The 18,004-nt window shown below is 41.1% G+C and overlaps 1 pseudogene; it reads left to right on the forward strand.

Moving 5' to 3' along the window:
- The first annotated feature begins 3,863 nt into the window (after positions 1-3,863).
- LOC148037342 (uncharacterized) lies at positions 3,864-7,515 on the forward strand (annotated as a pseudogene).
- Positions 7,516-18,004: the final 10,489 nt, after the last annotated feature.

Consider the following 18,004-nt stretch of genomic DNA (forward strand, 5'->3'; position numbering starts at 1 on the left):
ATCGTGGACCTAGTGCTATTTGAAACTATGTACATGGTTGGGATCACTAGTCAATCAACGAAAGACATGGGTTCCTCCATCTATGGATAGTATTGGGGGAATCATTAGTGATACAATAAATCTTTTGGGAAAATTCTTACCCATATCAAGTCTCATAGCTTGAAATTGTTAGAAGATAGGCATAGGAACCCACCGTAAGCAAGGGTGTATGAGGGTAGATGGGTGTGAATAGCCTGAAGGACAGGGGAAACCCTAACCCTAGCTAGGTAGAGACTATATAATCAGCCTATGGGTCACTATCAAGGGTGAGATAGAGTGTACCCAAGTTGTACCTTGAGCAACTTAGTAAACAAGATTTTGTTCTTGTACTTTTAGCTCCTATCTCCCTCTCTTGAGCAAACTTTCTCTGTTGCAAATCTAGTTTTCCACATGTTATCAGAGCCTCCTTTGATCTTTTCAGCTTCCTCAAACCTCAGCCTCACTAACTGCACAAGAAAATCTTCATCTCTCTCATCTTGGACCTTCAAACTCCATAGCCAGCTTGAACCCCTGACCTTGGAGGACCTGGGGAAGCCAAAGGAGAGCATTTTAGCTCTTGACTTCAACTAAGAACTTCTTCCTTGACACAAGGTGGCCAATCCTAGCACTTCAAAGGACAACATTGGGCAGCGTGGTAGACAACATTGAAGAAAATGTTAGATTGGCACAGTTCGAGATAGGCGGATAGTTCATACAACAGCGTGGCCTGTAGTAGGCACAATAATGGCAGTGACCATGGGGCTTTGATAGCCCCCCAAGTGGGCTATCTCTACCCAAGATGGTTCCAAGAAATTCTTCCTCTGCTGCTCCCACAGAGTCAAACCCTAACTGTGGGTTTCATGGCAGCCATAGCCACAAGCTTGAAAGCTTGATCTTCTTGTGGTTTTTTCATCTTCTACTATCATAACAATTATTTGAATCACTGAGTTATCTTTTCTAGAGCCATTTACTAATCTAGAACTCCATTTCAGAGGTTCTTTCACTTGGTAGGGCATCACCAAGCTCATCAAGACTGACATCTACCATCTCTAGAAGCATAAATTAAGAGATGAGTGCTTGTAAGCACTAAAGCATATTGTTCAATCATTTTGCTGTTGGTATTCACTCAATCTGAGCTTTTTTATTAGAAAATTAAAACCATTAAGTGCTCTACTTCATTTTGTAAGGCTATGTGTACAACTATAAACACATATACCATCATATCCTAAACTTGTGTTGATTGCTGCAGATCATGTGTGGTTTCTTTCAAATACCTTGGTCAATGAAATCGGAAAGATGAGTGTCATTGTACTCTCCTCGAAGTCATCAACAACAAGCATTGAAATCATAGACCGTCCTTGTCCAACACAAGGTTCATTTACTAAACCATACCACAAGGAGGAGCCAGAAGTCCAATCTAGGTTCACATCATTGAAGCCTAAAAATACTATTAAACCTTGGAAGAAGATTGCACATAAGAAAGGTCTGCCAAAGTCGTATTTTGAAGTACTACATATGTATGATTTTCAGCCCTTCTCTTCATTGTAATTTTGAATATCAATTGTTTGTAAGGGTGTCCCTAATTTGCTTCCGCATTCATTGGCAAGTTTGTAAGGGACTAGACACTGGCCTTGTCTTAGCAAGTGGTAAGACCTTCCAATGGCCACAACCTATGCTGATGTATGCCCTCAAATTCGTAAATTTGATGGCAAAGATTTCCACCCATGGCAGGTACTTATCAAGTACAAGATGATGGAGAGAGGGTATTGGCCTCTCATTCAAGGCACTGGACCTGTAAACTCTGCAAATCTAGCTGATGTAGAGGATGACCAACGTGCCCAAGCAATCATAATGTTACACTTAGATGAGTCCTTAATTCATCATGTTGATCAACTAAATATTGCTAAAGAAAAATGGGATGAGCTTGAAAAGCTCTATGGAGCCACTAGTAAAAATACTAAAATCTTCCTTAAAATTGAATTCTTTAGCTTGGAATATAGATCATGAGAAAAATTGGGAAAATTCATTTCTCACATGAAGGGACTCATGGCACAACTTGCCTCAGTACAAGCTCCAATACATGAAGAGGATGCTATTGCTATTCTTCTAAAAGCTGTAAAAAAGGTGTTTTCTATCCTTGTGACCACTTTTACCAACATTACAAATCCTACCTTGGCAAGTACCATCCAATCCTATTTGGATGAAGAAAAGAGGAACCACAAAGAAGACATCACGAGTCACGCATCTTCAACTTTCCGTGAGATCAAGTTTTGGTATATACAACTCTCACTAAATATTCTTTTTGTAAGAAAAAAGGGCATATTGTAAACAACTATTCGAAGAAGTATCCCAAAAAGATGAAATGTAACAAATGCAAGAAGACAGGGAAAATGCCCCAACATTCTTGAAGTACCCAAAGAATTGGTGGCCAACTATGCCTCCAATCCATCTGATGATCAACTTTTTTGAGTCTCTAAACCATCTACCTATAAACACTCTTGTATCCTGATCTATAAAGGCATCCCATTTTTTTGAGGGGGGACATTTTACATGCCTTGTAATTCAATGACACCCTGGAATTGAGGGGGGGTGTTAGAAGATAGGCATAGGAACCCACCGTAAGCAAGGGTGTATGAGGGAAGATGGGTGTGAATAGCCTGAAGGATAGGGAAAACCCTAACCCTAGCTAGGCAGAGGCTATATAAACAGCCTAGGGGTCACTATCAAGGGTGAGATAGAGTGTAACCAAGTTGTACCTTGAGCAACTTAGTAAACAAGATTTTGTTCTTATACTTTTAGCTCCTATCTCCCTCTTGTGCACACTTTCTCTATTGCAACTCTAGTTTTCCACAGAAACTACACGCAAAATTAAATTGAGGTGGTCATAAACATTGTTGGTGTCTCTAGTCCCAAGTGTCTACTACTCCAATTGCACCAATGCTAAAGAAATTTAAGCATGCATTTCTGCTATTGTGCTAACATAGGCAGTCGCAAACATTGCTGGAATCTCTGGTTCCAAGATGGCCCTTCTAAGTAGGCAAGAAGCAAGCAAGAACTACTTCAAGGCCAAGTCAACAGGCTACGTGAAACCTTGATTGATGCAAGTCTACAATAATAATTGGAAGAGAGTTTGCAATAGTCTAAAGTCCTAGGTTTCCTTGGTGATTCCAAAGAAACAAGCAACCCTACATATAAAGTTGAAATAGGGGATAGACAAGTAAGATATTGTTGAAGATAATTGTGGGTGCTCATCTCCTAGCAGGACCATAACTCAATATCTCAAGGATAGGCTCTAGTGCTAGGGGAGAAAGAAGACATACCTCTCATAGTATATTGCTTCTTTCCAAATGCTCCTAGTTGAGTAAAACATGGTGGCAACTTATGAGCTTGTATGTGCATTGAAGCCTTTAGGAACAACAATAAAGCAAAAGCTTATCAATTTCTGAAACATGGTGATATAAGCAAGAAAGATATCAAGTGGTCTTGCCATTGGCTAAAAGAACCTGGCTCATCCTTCAAGATTTTGGTAGGAGCTTTACTGGATGGCAGTCTCATCCTAAGAAGTTCAATCCCATAGGCTGCATTGTGTCCAAGCATGGCTCAATGTACTGCATGGGTTTAAGAGGCTACACATAGGAGCCCCTATGGATTACCTATGGACATACATTGTTGATCTTAGAGATCATCATGCCTTGGAGTAGGTGAAGTGCATTTTCTAAACTCATTGAGTGTTGTGAAGGTAGTCTCTATGCTGCCTACTTCTATTGTGGCAATTCCCTCAATTTAGTTCTTTGGTTGCAGGTCATTTCATAGTGATGCCTAGGTATTAACTTGCAAGGGATAGCATGGAGGTAGATGATTGGTATTCTCTAGTTGTAGTTCAGTTCTTTGGTTACAATTTAGTTCATGCATAACTTTTAAACCATTAGCAAGCCCTATTGGGTCCACCATAATTAACACTTTGACATCTTAATACATTCATCACTTGCATTGATATATTCAGTACTTGTAATGATTTGCAGAGCCAAGCAAACCTTCATCATCAATGCTATGGCAAGTAACTAATCTTAGAGATTACAAGTGTTGGAGAGGTGCATTTGGTCTATGTGATTGGATTGCAATTTCAAATGCCAAGCTTGTGCTTCTCTTTTAAACTTCTTTAGGTCCCCTAACAATTTGGCTAGACAATTGCTCATGAAATTAGGCTAGGTGTTAACCCCAACACGAAGAGAGCGGAAGAAAGTGGAAAAGACGCAGGGCAAAGGCGGGAAAAAGGTAACCCGACGGAAGGAAAAGAAGGAGAAAAGGCCAAAAGCGCAAGGACAACCGTTAAAGGCCAAGGCAACCACAAAAAGGGAAAGGCGCATAAAAAGCGCACCCTAAAATCTTGTAAAAGAGTGCCGGGCTCTCGCCTGTGCGATTTGTAAATATAGAAGGGTAGTGAAAAGGAATCAGGGAAGATAAAAGGACAATGGAAAACAGGGCCTGGGCTATGACCGGCCATGTAAAAAAGGGAAAAAGGGAATGACCGCCCAAAAGGGAAGTAGGGTTTTGTATATAAAGTTGAAAAGTGAATGAAGAGCTCATTCTTTGGTGTGGAAAAACTAGTCTTCTTCTTCCTCCCTTCTTCTCTCCTTCTTGCTTGTGTATGCTCTTGAGAGAGGGAGTGTGAGAGTGTGAGGGAGTGAGTGTGTGAGAGAGTGAGGAATCAAGAGGGTGAAGCTCTCCACCATCTCCTCTCCCCTTCTCCTCTTCTCTTTTCTTCTCTTCTCTTGCGCGCGCGGCTATGGAGGATGAGGCTTGGAGATGGAGGAGGCTTGAGGATACTTGAGCTAGCATCAAGAATCGTGGAGCTACCGAAGTGTGAGAGAGAGGAGGGTACTCGATCAAGCATCAAGGTAAGTTCACTGCATTCGTAGGATCGACGGCGCGTCGGCTAGGTGAGAGATAGCCATGAGAGCTCGCTTGGAACGCTTGAAACAATAAGCGGTCCGTGGGTCTTGGCGGTTGAGCGAAAGCTCCCACATTTTGGTTCCGTTGCCGGGACAAACGGATTCAAGCTCAAGCACTCGCGCGCCCCATATCGAGCATCGAAGTAGGGCATTCACCCTGAAACGGAGCTTGAGATAGGTAGGAAGTCTGGTGTTTTTGATCTTCAGAACAGGTAAGTGTTTTGGAACAATCTGGTTATTAATGACTGGAAAACATGGAGAAATTAGTTCAGTGTTTTGCTTTCGATTCAGGATGTGTTTAGGATAGATTAGCAGTAGGAAATCACACACTAAAACATGGAGGATGAGGCTTGGAGATGGAGGAGGCTTGAGGATGCTTGAGCTAGCATCAAGAATCGTGGAGCTACCGAAGTGTGAGAGAGAGGAGGGTACTCAATCAAGCATCAAGGTAAGTTCACTGCATTCGTAGGACCGACGGCGCGTCGGCTAGGTGAGAGATAGCCATGAGAGCTCGCTTGGAACGCTTGAAACAATAAGCGGTCCGTGGGTCTTGGCGGTTGAGCGAAAGCTCCCACACTAGGTGTATGGTCATGTGTTTGTAGGTTTTTCTCTTGGTTGAATCCCCTAGCTCTTTGCAGTGCTATCAGAAGCTCCAAAATGAATAATCCGAAAAGCTACAAAACCAATCCTTTGATCATTTCAACGTCAAATATATGCTAGGACAAGCTAGTTGAAGCTTGATATCAAAGTACTAATCCTCCTTTGTAAACTATCAATACATCAGGGAAGGAATCTGTTAATTACAACAATAGGAGTAGACATTACTAAAGGGACTGATTACAATGGGTTACAATAGAAAAAGGGCTTGTATAGGTGTTGTATCAATGATCATTCCATTGCTTGAAGCTTCACACTAATACCTTGGAAAACACTGCATTTTGAGCAATTGGTGATAGTAAGTTGCTTGTAGTGCTAAAACATGTTTAGAGTAAATTGCAACAATGGCCATGAGCTTTGACATTAATTCTAAAATTGTGGAATTGAGAGAAACCACTAGTGCATATTCTAAAAATTGGTGTCTCGATCAATCAATTCATCTCTATGTTTGCTTCTGGATTTCCTACAATTGCATGCTCATTTTGGTAATCATAAACTTCTCAACTTGAAGGATTGACAACACCTAGAAACAATGCCTAATATTGCAAACAATTTTAACAAAATTGTACACAATTGGCACATTGTTACCAACTTTTTACATTAATTTAATGCAGATGGAGTGTTTGTTATTGCTATTTTTGGAGGCCGTGTCTCTGCAGTCTAGCCAAGAGATGTTGATACAATAAAGTTTTTGTACAAGAGAAAGGTGTTGCTATAGATAAAATCTAATAGATTTCCTTAGTGAATCCCAACCATGACCAATCTAAAATCTTTCCATAGGGAATTATTGTCATCTAGAGAAGATAAGATCTTGTCTTCTCTCCCATGATTCCCCTCTTTCCAACACCAAATTTGATTTTGATTTAGTGAAAAGAGGCAAGTCTAGGAGCTTTGTGGTGGTCCGGCACATCATCTAAGTAGCACTTGCATGCCCCTCGTAACCCGCGATGCAAAGCACATGATATCTCCTTAACCAAAGTATCCTTGCTCGGGCCACCAAGCCAAAGTGTTACACTTTATGACCTCAATGTGAGGATCATTTGACACACCCTTATTCTTTTAAGGATTTGATGCATGAACCCTCTACGAATACCTCGTACCTAGTCTACCCACAACTATATTCAAATCTAATGACTCTATGTGATTTGGTGGTCAACAATGCGAGATTGTACCATTAGATGTCAAAGTTCTTAAAGATGTCCATTCTAAGGTTTAGAGGAGGGGAGGGGGGAAAGGAAGGGGGGGGGGGGGGAAATAAACTGGAGGAAAAAATGAAAGTTAGAAAAAGAACAAGGCCGTTGCATGATGCCAAGAGGAAGAAGGGGAACATGTCATGATTTGGAGTGGTGAGCTTGTTGATTACATACCACATGGGCATGGAGTTGCTAATTACACAAATTGAGACATATTCGAAGGTACATATGACATAGGAAAGAAGCAAGGGCATGGTGTCTACAATTTAGCAAATGGGGCAGTTTATGATGGACAATATAGTAGCAATCATAAGGAAGGTCTTGGAGTACAAAAATATCTCGACAATAGCTCATATGATGGACCTTGGAAAGCTGGTTAAAAAAACAACTATGGGATTTATACATATGCGAATGGTGATATGTATCAAGGTGATTGGTTTGATAATAAAAGACATGGTGTAGGTACATATTATTTAAAAGAGAGCATGTCAAGCCAGTATTGTGGAACTTGGGCTCTTGGAAATTTTGATAATGGGGAATGGGTACTCAAAGATGGAAACTCTTATGAAGGCCAATGCATATTAAAAAAACCACAAGGTCTTGGCAAGTTCAAGTTCCTTAAGACTAATGATATCTTACATGGAGAATATGCAAATGAAAAGTGGAGATCAAGGGATCTAATCCCAATGCCATAATTGTGCACATTGTATAAGCAATGGAATGTGAGAATTTTTTGATAAGGTCGTCGAAAGAGTTGGTTATTTCCACAGAATCACTGTCTTTGTACGGGAAGACGAAGACCAACAATAGTAGAGAGCCTCCACGCTTGTACCTACTCCCATGTCTAGTAATCAAGATGATGAGCAATAGAAAGAAGGGGTGCCATGCTAAAGATGCTACTGAAAAAGTTATGCAATCTAACCATCTCAGACAACGGATATGGCGGTCGTTTTTGAGTAGAAAGAGGTTACCCAAGGATCAAGGAAGGGGGCCGTCACATGGAAGAGAGAGAGAGAGAGAGAGAGAATAATCACTAATTTTCATGTTGTTATTTTCCTTCGTCATCAACCTCTTCATGTTCCCCGTCATTTCATGGTAACCGTTGGAGAGAGAGAGGCCGTTTTTTTCTTCCCCTGAGTATCAGACCTTTCATTTTTCCTTTCGATCACAAAACAGTTCTCTTTCGGTTGTCCAAAAGATCTGTGGTGGAAACTAGAATAGCAAGAGATCTTGGACTGTGAAAAAGAAGACGATGTCACGCAGGAGTCGTGCGATCTGAGGTCAACCATTTGGAGAGAGAGAGAGAGAGAGAGAGAGAGAGAGAGAGAGGGCATCTTCTTTACCGCGTGGGAAGCCTCTTCCGCGATTTTGACGGAGTTTCACTGCGGCGCTCCATTTTCTCGCCTCTCTGGAGCGCAATCGAATGCGCAAGAAACTTTTGATATAGCCAGAAGGTCGACTGGGTAACAGAAAACGTATATATGAGAGAGAGAGAGAGAGAGAGAGAGAGAGAGAGAGAGAGTGCAGATGGTAGGACGAGAAACGGATGAATAAGCATGATTGATGTGGACGTCGTTCTTTGGGTTGACGGCATTGGGAGACGAGCATCCGTTCGTGAGAAAGACTCACCACGTGGCCTACCCTTGGATTGTAGGACGCGCCCCTGCCCGTCTACCTACCTGTGCGCCTTTCAATCAGAGGCTGCCGCCAGCCATCACCCACAACGACGCCAATATCCTCATGACGTCCAACATGCAGCAGAACTACATGGTCCCATCAAGCAGAGCCACGTCGACAGCCCCCCTCGTCACTGAACACAGCATTTATACCCTTTTTTCTGTTGCATTTAGCCCTCTACCAAATAATACAGGCTCAAAGTATAGCTTTCCCATGGATCATTGCCTCTATCGGTCTGATTGGTGATTCCTTGAGGCACAAAACACGCCCCTGGTGGAATGTTCTTCATCAAGGCGAGACGCTCTTGTTGGGATGATTCCATGATCAAACAGCCTTTGTGAAATTTGTCGGTGGAATCGCAAAAAAAAGAAACTTTAGATCTTAGAGATCGAGAGACTTGTGGAGGGCGCCTCCATTTTGATGACGCCTTTGTGAAGAATGAGCAATGGGAGGCTTCCAAAATACAATCAAAGCTAAGAAGATTGATGACAATCCCAATTCGAGAAGAGCAAGAGGAGAGAATTGAAATTTATGCCTTGTAGAAGATCATCGCCATGTCTTACCTCTAAACATGGGATTGGAGCTACAATATACCTACCTAATTTGAAGTGATAGGATAGGATAACAATTTTCTGCCTTCTAATCACTTCACTTCACTCTTGATTCCATAGAAACACGATGGAGATATTCAATTTCCCTCTCTCCCTTTACAACTCTATGGAAGCCATAGTTTCAAGCTTAAGATTAATCCAAGATTAATCTAAAAGAGTTCTAAGGGGCCATTCCTAAGGCAACCATGCAATTAGCAAATGGATCTCTTGGGAGACGAGAAATGATGAGCTTGCAATGCACAATGACTGGATAGACTTCTTCTTGACCGGTGTCGCATGGAATAATACGCACGGGGTTCATGAATGTCGCTCGTCACAGGGACGCTAAGCAAGATGAAGAGAACTCAAGATAAATCCATGGATGTATATTTGATGTATGTGTTGAAGACCATAATAAAGAAGATGTTTCATTGTTGTTGATTGGGCGCGTAGTAAAGGCAAAGAGATTACTTGTTCTTCTTTTGAGCTGCTTTTTCTTAAAATTCAAAGATTCTTGCCTTCAAGAGCGAATAAATTGACTTTTTGGCAAGGAAAAGCATGGTTATGTTGATGAATATGTTGCTCAAGAGTGAGCTTGCAATCCCTTGTATAGAGACAATATGGCCCAGAAGAACTCGTGATGAAACGCCAAAGACACATTTGTCGGGGTTGAGAGAAATCTCATACTCTCGGCATCTGTCAAAACATTACTCTAGGTGTCCCCAATGCTCTCGTATTAAGCTATAGACACAGAAGTCATCAAGATACACCTCAATGAAATCTTGCAAATGATTTTGGAAGGTAGCCATCATTACTCATTGGAAGTTGGCAAGAGCATTATAGAGCCCAAATGGCATCACTCTATAGGCATAGGTTTCCCATTTTGTGGTGAAGGTTATTTTGGATTGGTCCTCTTCTGCAATTTGGACTTGGTTATACCCGCTGAATCCATCCAAGAGGGAATACAACTCATGGCCCACCACTTTGTCCAATAGTTGGTTTGTAAAAGGGATAGGAAAATGATCAATCTTCATCTTCGAATTGAGCTTTCGAAAGTCCACACATATTCGAAGTTTCCCATTCTTCTTGGGTACTACCACAATGGGTGAAACCCGTTCACTGTTAGCCATGGGATGTTGAGATGGCAAGCTCAACATGTGCAGACATTGATGATGGACCACCTGACTAGATGGATCCGTACGTCTACACTTAGCACGTTGATAATCATTATGATACTCACATGACCATTGACTTATCACTTATTATATTTAGTTTGTTACACCTACCTATAGCTGGCAAAGATATAGCGCTAGTTGATTAGTGTAGTCGGTTATGCACAATTTGACTTAGTAGGCCATTTTCCTTTATGTTGTATCTTATCTATACTTTGTGTACATTGTATAATGTGTGAAAGAAGAAGAAGAAACCAGCAAGAAAACATTTTGGCCTCCATCTCTCTTCTTGTATTCTTGAGTGAGCTTCCTCTTGTGTATACAGTGTGTGTTTGATGCAGCAGCTCAAGCGAGTCTCCCCACCATGCGATTCTTGACATGGTATCAGAGCCGGGCCACTGAGAGAGGCTGATTTCGAAGGCTAAAGTGAAAGAGAAGAAGCAAGGTTCGAGCAAGCAAGCAACGTGTAAGAAGCTCTCCCACTCTTCCACTCTCTTTCTTGGATAGTGCTTGTGGAGGTACCGAAAGCAGGGTCGAGCAAAAATCTCAGATTGCTGTGAGATTTGGTGTGCAAGAAGATCACTATATATTCTGCAAATAAGCCCTTTAAGGCTTGTCCGCGGTTATTTTGGGTGTTTGAGGCCGTTTCGAGCCCCGTTTTAGAGCTGCAAGGTTGCGGACAACAGGTTCAGGGTAAATTGTGATCTTGGCTGTATGGACCGAATGTAAGAGCGCAAGTTACAGATTGCGAATATGTAATTTTTGAGGTGTTTGCTGGAAAGAAACATAATTTTTATTTGCAAACAGGTTGCAGATTACATGTACTATTGAGTAATCAATGAAAAAGGTTGCTTGGTGTTTTGCTATGCACATGTTGTGAAAGATTGCAGAAGACTAGCTTGCTATGTTATATCATTGTTTGTGATAATGGTAGAGAATAGTGGAAATCCCATTATTGAGAAGCTCGACAAGAACAACTACCCTTCATGGAAGTTCCGTGTGACGAACTTCATCATTGGAAAAGGCCTTAACAATGAGAAGGTAGGGAAATCATTTGTTACTTCAGTATATGTGCAGAAGCCATTTTCAGATTTTGATGAGCTAATCTCTCTCATGATTATTGAAGAGATTAATATGCAAGGTGATTCGTCTAAAAGAGATGGTGAACAGGTCCAAGCATTTTACTCGAGTTCATGAAGGGGACGTGGTAGATCCTCTTCGAGAGGCCGTAGTATGGGATGTGCTGGCGATAACCAATAAAATAGGTTCAATCAATAGTTTGGTGAAATGTAGGTTTCTGGAGGCAAAGAAAACTTTAGAGGCAGGGGGAGCTCTAGAGGAAGAGGTGGATGGCAGAATAGAGGTTCTCGAAATTCTGCTATTGTTTACCATTATTGTGGCAAAACATGTCATATTGCATCCCATTACTATGCAAAGAAGTGTAATATCTCCGCACAATAAAAGTTAGTTGGTTAGTTCGAAAGTTAGTTAGTCAATTAATAAGTTAGTAAGATTACTAACTAAAGACTAACTAAGGTAAAAACTAACTAATATTAATTATTAATAATTTTTATTTAATTTAAAATATTTTATTTAGAAAAATCAAGAGTCGTAAATTTGATATTTTTCTCGGATTGGCAAGGACCATAGCCACCCTTCACGTAAATTAAAACGTTATCGTGCTGTTGCCTATCCGAGCCGTAAACACCTCCATTTTTGTTGTGCATCTATGTTATCTTTTCGCATGTGTTTCATTGTGTGTGATTGATGCATTATCTTTCCGTCCCTTTCAGTACCCGCATCCAATGTACATACTCCACTTGTGTGTTTGTATTTGTGTGTATTTCAGTTTGTGTGCATGTTATGTGTGTGTCAGAAAAATATGAAAAAATGATGCCAAAGGACATTATCAAGCTGTTAATTTCAATGATGAACTCCAAGAAAAGTGCAGGATATCGTGGATTTGTAGAAGCCGACATTTAAGCTATGAAGATAGAGGTTACACGAGAACAAGATCGACGTAATATGCGGGACAAATCATTTTTGAAGAAGATACATTATCACTACATGCCATGGAGAAGAAGGGTTCATATGCCTTTGCCTTTGATGGGAGGAATCTCCGCAGCTGTCTCAAAGACTGCATCCCATAGAACGTGTCAAGCTTCGACAAGGATGACTATTAGGCCTGGTTTGCTGGTGTAACAATCAAACCAAGCAAGTGTGTTTTTGATATAAGGTTTTTGGTTTGCCACTTGCAAGAAGAGATCTAGTGGAGCAGGTTATCCCTAGCACGCTCTTGTTCTTATTCAATTTTGATACAAGGGAATTGTATGGAATTTACAAGGCTATTTCTCATGGTGGAATGGACCTTGAATCCAATGCATTTCGAAATTTCTAAGGGTCATATCCCACAGAGGTTTAAAAAACTTGTTCAATTATTTTGCCCGACGGAGCCACCACGAAAAAGGACGAGTTGAAAGACTTCCTGGGCTGCTTTCTCAGTGGATAGGGGTGGACATGCCTCTCTTCTTCCAATAAAAGCGTTTGTTTTTTTTTAGAGTATAGAAAGGAGGGTTAGCGCCTCGCCCTGTGGGGAGGGAGGGCTATTATTGGAAAAGTAGATGAAGACGCAGAATAGGGACAGAGGAGGATGAAGACTAAGGATGATTTACTTTTTGCCTTCCTCTGCTTGTTTCTACTATTTGTGCTTGCAGAAGAAGACTTTGCAACCTACAGAGATGACCTATTCAAGTTGCTGTATTGGAAGTGAGCAGTTATCAAATGGAGATTCGAGGCAATAAATTCTTGTCATCTGTGGCAGTGGTGTTGAGCAGAAAATTCTCGTCTACAATTACAATTATCATCAGAGCTTTTGCTATGCTGACAGAGTAGTTGTCTCTCCAGGAGTGTCTTTGGAGCAGTATAATCTCCGTCATCTGATACAGCAGGGACATCCTGTCATCTCAGAGTTGGAATTTGCTTCCGAAAAGCTTCCAAAAGGTCTCAAGGTTATAGCTATCACTGTCTTCTGCACAGAGACATGATTGAACCATCATCCTTTGCTACCCTCCATCACCAAGCGACGACCACTATTCTCATTAGTATGGAGTGGGGAAAACGAAGCTTGGAGGAGACATGGAGGGATCTTCATTGATAATTGGAGGAGGTTGAATCAACTGTGGAACATTGAGTCCAGAAGGGCAGGAAGGCTGCAAATACTATACAAAGGATTAAGGAAGGCCGGTGCACTACTTTCTTACGATCCTAATCTAAGAATACCTTTGTGGCCCTCGATTGATGCAGCAAGGCAGGGAATCCTGAGTATCTGGGAGGAAGCCGATGTGATAAAGGAAAGCAAGGAGAAGGTGGGAAAAAAATAGGTGACCCATAAACGGATGCAGCCCTCCACCAGCGCCATTATCATTGTCTATGCCTCTGTCATCTGATACAGCTAGGACAACCATATCTTAAGCAAGAACCATAGGTCAACCAGGAGAATGCATTTACTGTTATCAGCTCCCTGAGTGTAGTGCTCGAATTTCTGATCTCAAAGAAAAGCATTGAAGGGAGAAACTTGGTCAAATCTCTATTTGATATCCTTGGCAATTTATTCAAGCTACCTGTCATTTGCAATGATGAAATGCTCGTTGGTGCACACATTGGAGACACATCAACTTTGAGTACAGGGTGTTTTATGTTCAACAACTTACATTGGAGATTCTTAAAAGAATAGCCAGGAGTTTGACACAAGAGAATGGATCGGTGGGCAGAGAGTTGACTTCCTTGTGGAGTTCATACATGGAACTACAGATACTGCAACTCGCAATCAGGCCTTGAGTTTTCTATTGGTACTCGGAGGAGCAGGAATTCATCTTATGGATGGGATGTTTTTTTTTCTTCAGGAGTTAGAGGCTTTGAGATCAATGAGAAGTTTATTAAGTTCACAGTAATTGGAATATACATTGATGAAGAGGATATCCCCTAACTCTCTCCAAAGCTCAAAGATGGCAGCTTTCCTGGGCTGAAGAGGAGTTCTAAATTTCCTCTCCAACACATAGACGAAGGATTTAGACAAATACAATCAGGGAATAGCTGCTGCTTTTGACAATCTATTGTTTTTTTTTTTGAAGAACTGGATGTGCTACGTTCTGCTGAGTCATGTGAAATTCATTTCTAATTCTGCTCAAATGTATTGTGGTTAAAGGCTGCAGTTGTTGATGAGGATGAATCAGAGCTTATAGAAGGAGAACCATTCTGTCCAGCTTGCTTACATATCACCCTAATCTCTATTAACACCTAAAGAAGAGTGGAGATAGAAATAAAATAGAAGGATCTCTGGTTACCAAGCTCTTACACAAACTCTATGATTTTGACAAGCAATATAGTGATCTTTGGCACCAAAAATTTGAGTTCTTCTTGTTAGCCTTTTTCCTTGTTGAATCTTGAACCCTGTGTTCAGCAGCTCTTACACAAACTCTACAAAACTAGTATATTTTAGATATTATCCTAAAAAAAGATATGGAGATTTTTAGAATTGGATGTCATTTAAAAGAAAAGACAAGTGATATTTTAGTTAGTTTGGAGAGTTTATAAAAAGAAAAAAAAAGAGAGGATTTGCGAAATCACGCGCACTGCGATCGCAATACACAGGCAGTGGACATCACTTTGAACAGGGAAAAGGAGGAGTGAAGTAAGAGTTTTCTAAGCAAGTGTCTTGGAGTTTTACCCCCCTTTCGGAGCCAATGGAACCATTAGATTTATGATCTGAGCATCAGATCACTGATCTTTCCAAAATCCCCCTCCACAAAGAGCTCCACTTCTCAACCACAAGCCCTCTTCTCTAATTTACTATAAATATGAGGCATGGGAGAGGCATAAGAAAGAATAAGGAGACCCTGAAAGGCTGCAAGAGAGAGGGAGAGAGAGAGTATACCCCTCCAAGAGATTGTGAGTGAGATCTTGAGAGAGAGAGAGAGAGAGAGAGAGAGAGAGAGAGAGAGAGAGAGAGAGAGAGAGAGAGAGAGAGAGAGAGAGAGAAGAGTCACCCCGAGAGGCTGCAAGGAAGAGAATTAGCTCAATTCCCTCTATCTCCATCCTCGACTTAACCATCTTCTCTTACGCTCTCTCATCTTGAATCTATTCTACCTTCTTAATCTCTTGAGTCTACCTGCGGACGATGGCCTCCAAGCGAAGAATGTCGTGTGCGGATGACAATCTTGCAACCAGCAACAAGGCTTCGGGCAAAGGCATCACCGTCAATCAAACTGCGGTTCCGGTTGTAAGTAATGTATTTTCAAATTGATAGATGCTTGCTTTGATTCTCGTATGAGATATGTTAGGCCCCATACTACAATGCACGAGTATAGGTCATGGGAAAGGATAAATTTCATCTCACCTACTCGGAAGATAGAGTTTGTGAAGTGCATATATCAAGGGAAGATAATTGAAGCTAGTTACATATGAATTATTTGCTAGTAGAGCAATTACAAGGAAGAATTAGTCAAGCGTTATGAATGGCATAGTCATCAAAAGAACGACATTAAAAGATTGGGCATACAAGTGCTAGATTAAAGTATAGTCAAGGGTTATAAATAGCATAACTGCTAAAAGAATATAACATTAAGAATCATGAATAGAGAAGTACTAGTTTAAAGTTTAGATACTTCAAAAGTACTTAGCCTAAGAGCCCAAATATTAAGAAAAATTAGATTCTAGCTCAATGCAAGGCCTGTTGGAGTCTAATTACTTGAGAACATCCCGCACTTATCTTATGAAGTATTTTTACGTTATGCCTATAACATGTTTGATATATGAGGATAATTTTCTAGTTGCCTTATGACTTGACTAAGAGCTAGTACAAGAAATTGATCATAAGGGTTAAAACTAGGATGTCTTGAGATCCGTTGGATAACGATGACTTTTGCCAATCCAAATTCAGGATTGGGTTACCAATCAAGGTAAGTGACCTATAGAACTTACATCATGAATAGTGTTTGAACCCTTAACATATGCCCTAGCCAAAGGAAGGAAGTGTTAAGAACATGCTTGCATAGTATTGCTCTTAGATCCCAAGGGGAAGAACAAATATGCAATGAAAAATATATTTAATCTACTCTTGCATTGTTTTGGAAAGAATGCAATTGGTTTTGTTGATTGATTGAACAACATCCTAAATGCTTTTACATTCAACTGGTTGCTGCTTTGTTATTTGGATGATTATTCCAAGTGCTTGCGATTTATGGTAAATGCATGGCAAGGGTCTGTGATGACAAGTCGCCATGGGAATAAAGGAATGTTTTCTTGGAAAATGATATTAGGGCTGAATGCCTTATTTGTGCTTGATTCTTAAAGGATTTAATTAAGGAAGGATATATTGTACGGGTGGATCACGTTCATGATCGCACCGCGTATTAACCTGAGAGGGCAGTGCTCGATTCATGGGCCAAAGGTCGAGTGGTGAAAAGGCCAACCACAGGAATGATGTTTCGCTCCTAGACAGCTTGGGGTGAGTTGGAGCTCTAGACACCCCTTGCTAGGTCTAGAATGGAGTTGAAGACCTTCGTGGCCCCCAACATCTGGGCATATTGGGAGATCCTATTCTAGATAAAGGATTGAGTTTGTGGTGCCATGTGAATTGGACCAGTTACTTCTGCAGGGCAGAAGGGATACTTCTGTTGGACAGAAGCGAAACATAATTTCTCCTGTATGGGCGGGAGACAAAGATTAACTTGAAGATAAGTTAAGGAACTTGTTTGAACTTGTTTGTCAATAGATTGCTTTGCTCTGTTTTTGTGTCGGTGTTATAAGTTATGTGAACGAACCTTGTTCCTTAAATAGCTTAATTAATGAAGCTGACTTTAAGTGTCACACATAAATGTGGTAGGACCTAATTAGAAAACTAAAGCTATTAAGGGAAGCGGGTGGATGAAACCCCTGACGGGTCCGTCCTACGGCAGGGTGGTCCCAGAGAACTGGGAGGCTTCTCACAAGTTTTTAACGTTATTCGACCTTTAGGTATTGATAGGTTAGAACCCGATTCATGCTGTTTTAGGGGATCGAAATGGGACTATGCCCTATGGGTAGAGAGGTTGAGCAGCGCATCGCTCTCATTTTCCATTCTCTTTGAACCAAGTGCGGCATGGGTCTGCTTCAGATTGGGTATCTCTGCGTAAAGTAGGATGTCCAAAACTCGACACTAGAATGCTAACAGGAGACCTTGACAACTAGGAACCCAAATTTCAGGCCGATCCTAGTGGGTTCGGTCGCGAACATTCCATTGCGAGGCGGATTTGGGAAACCCTAGGCGACAAAATTCAGAATATTCCCTGGAGTGCCGAGCAGCGATGCTTAGATTTGTTTCTCGATAGACCGCTAAAAGGTGCTTGGGAAGCCGATGGGTGGCACCTCACAATTGGTATTAGAGCGAAACATTGTATTGATACGTGATTGATTAATGTATGGTTTGTAGACATATCGTAAACATAATAATCTAAGCAGTATGGCTTGATTGTTAGGCACCTTCTACACCCACGAATGTTGACATGCAAGAGAAGAAATTCATTCTCAAGTAAATTAAGGCACCTGAGTTTGATGGAGAAGGGATAGACATCGCAGTAGAGGCAGAGATTTGGATTGAGTCGATGAATGACTATTTCTTTACTTCAGGAACTGCCTCTACTAATCAAGCAATGATAGCCAAACTTAAGCGAGTTGGCCAGGCTCGGTTATGGTGGAAGCAATGGTGC

This window comes from Lygodium microphyllum, chromosome 4, assembly GCF_053477565.2.
Source record: "Lygodium microphyllum isolate KBCC chromosome 4, Lygodium_microphyllum_v1.1.10, whole genome shotgun sequence".
NCBI lineage: Eukaryota > Viridiplantae > Streptophyta > Polypodiopsida > Schizaeales > Lygodiaceae > Lygodium > Lygodium microphyllum.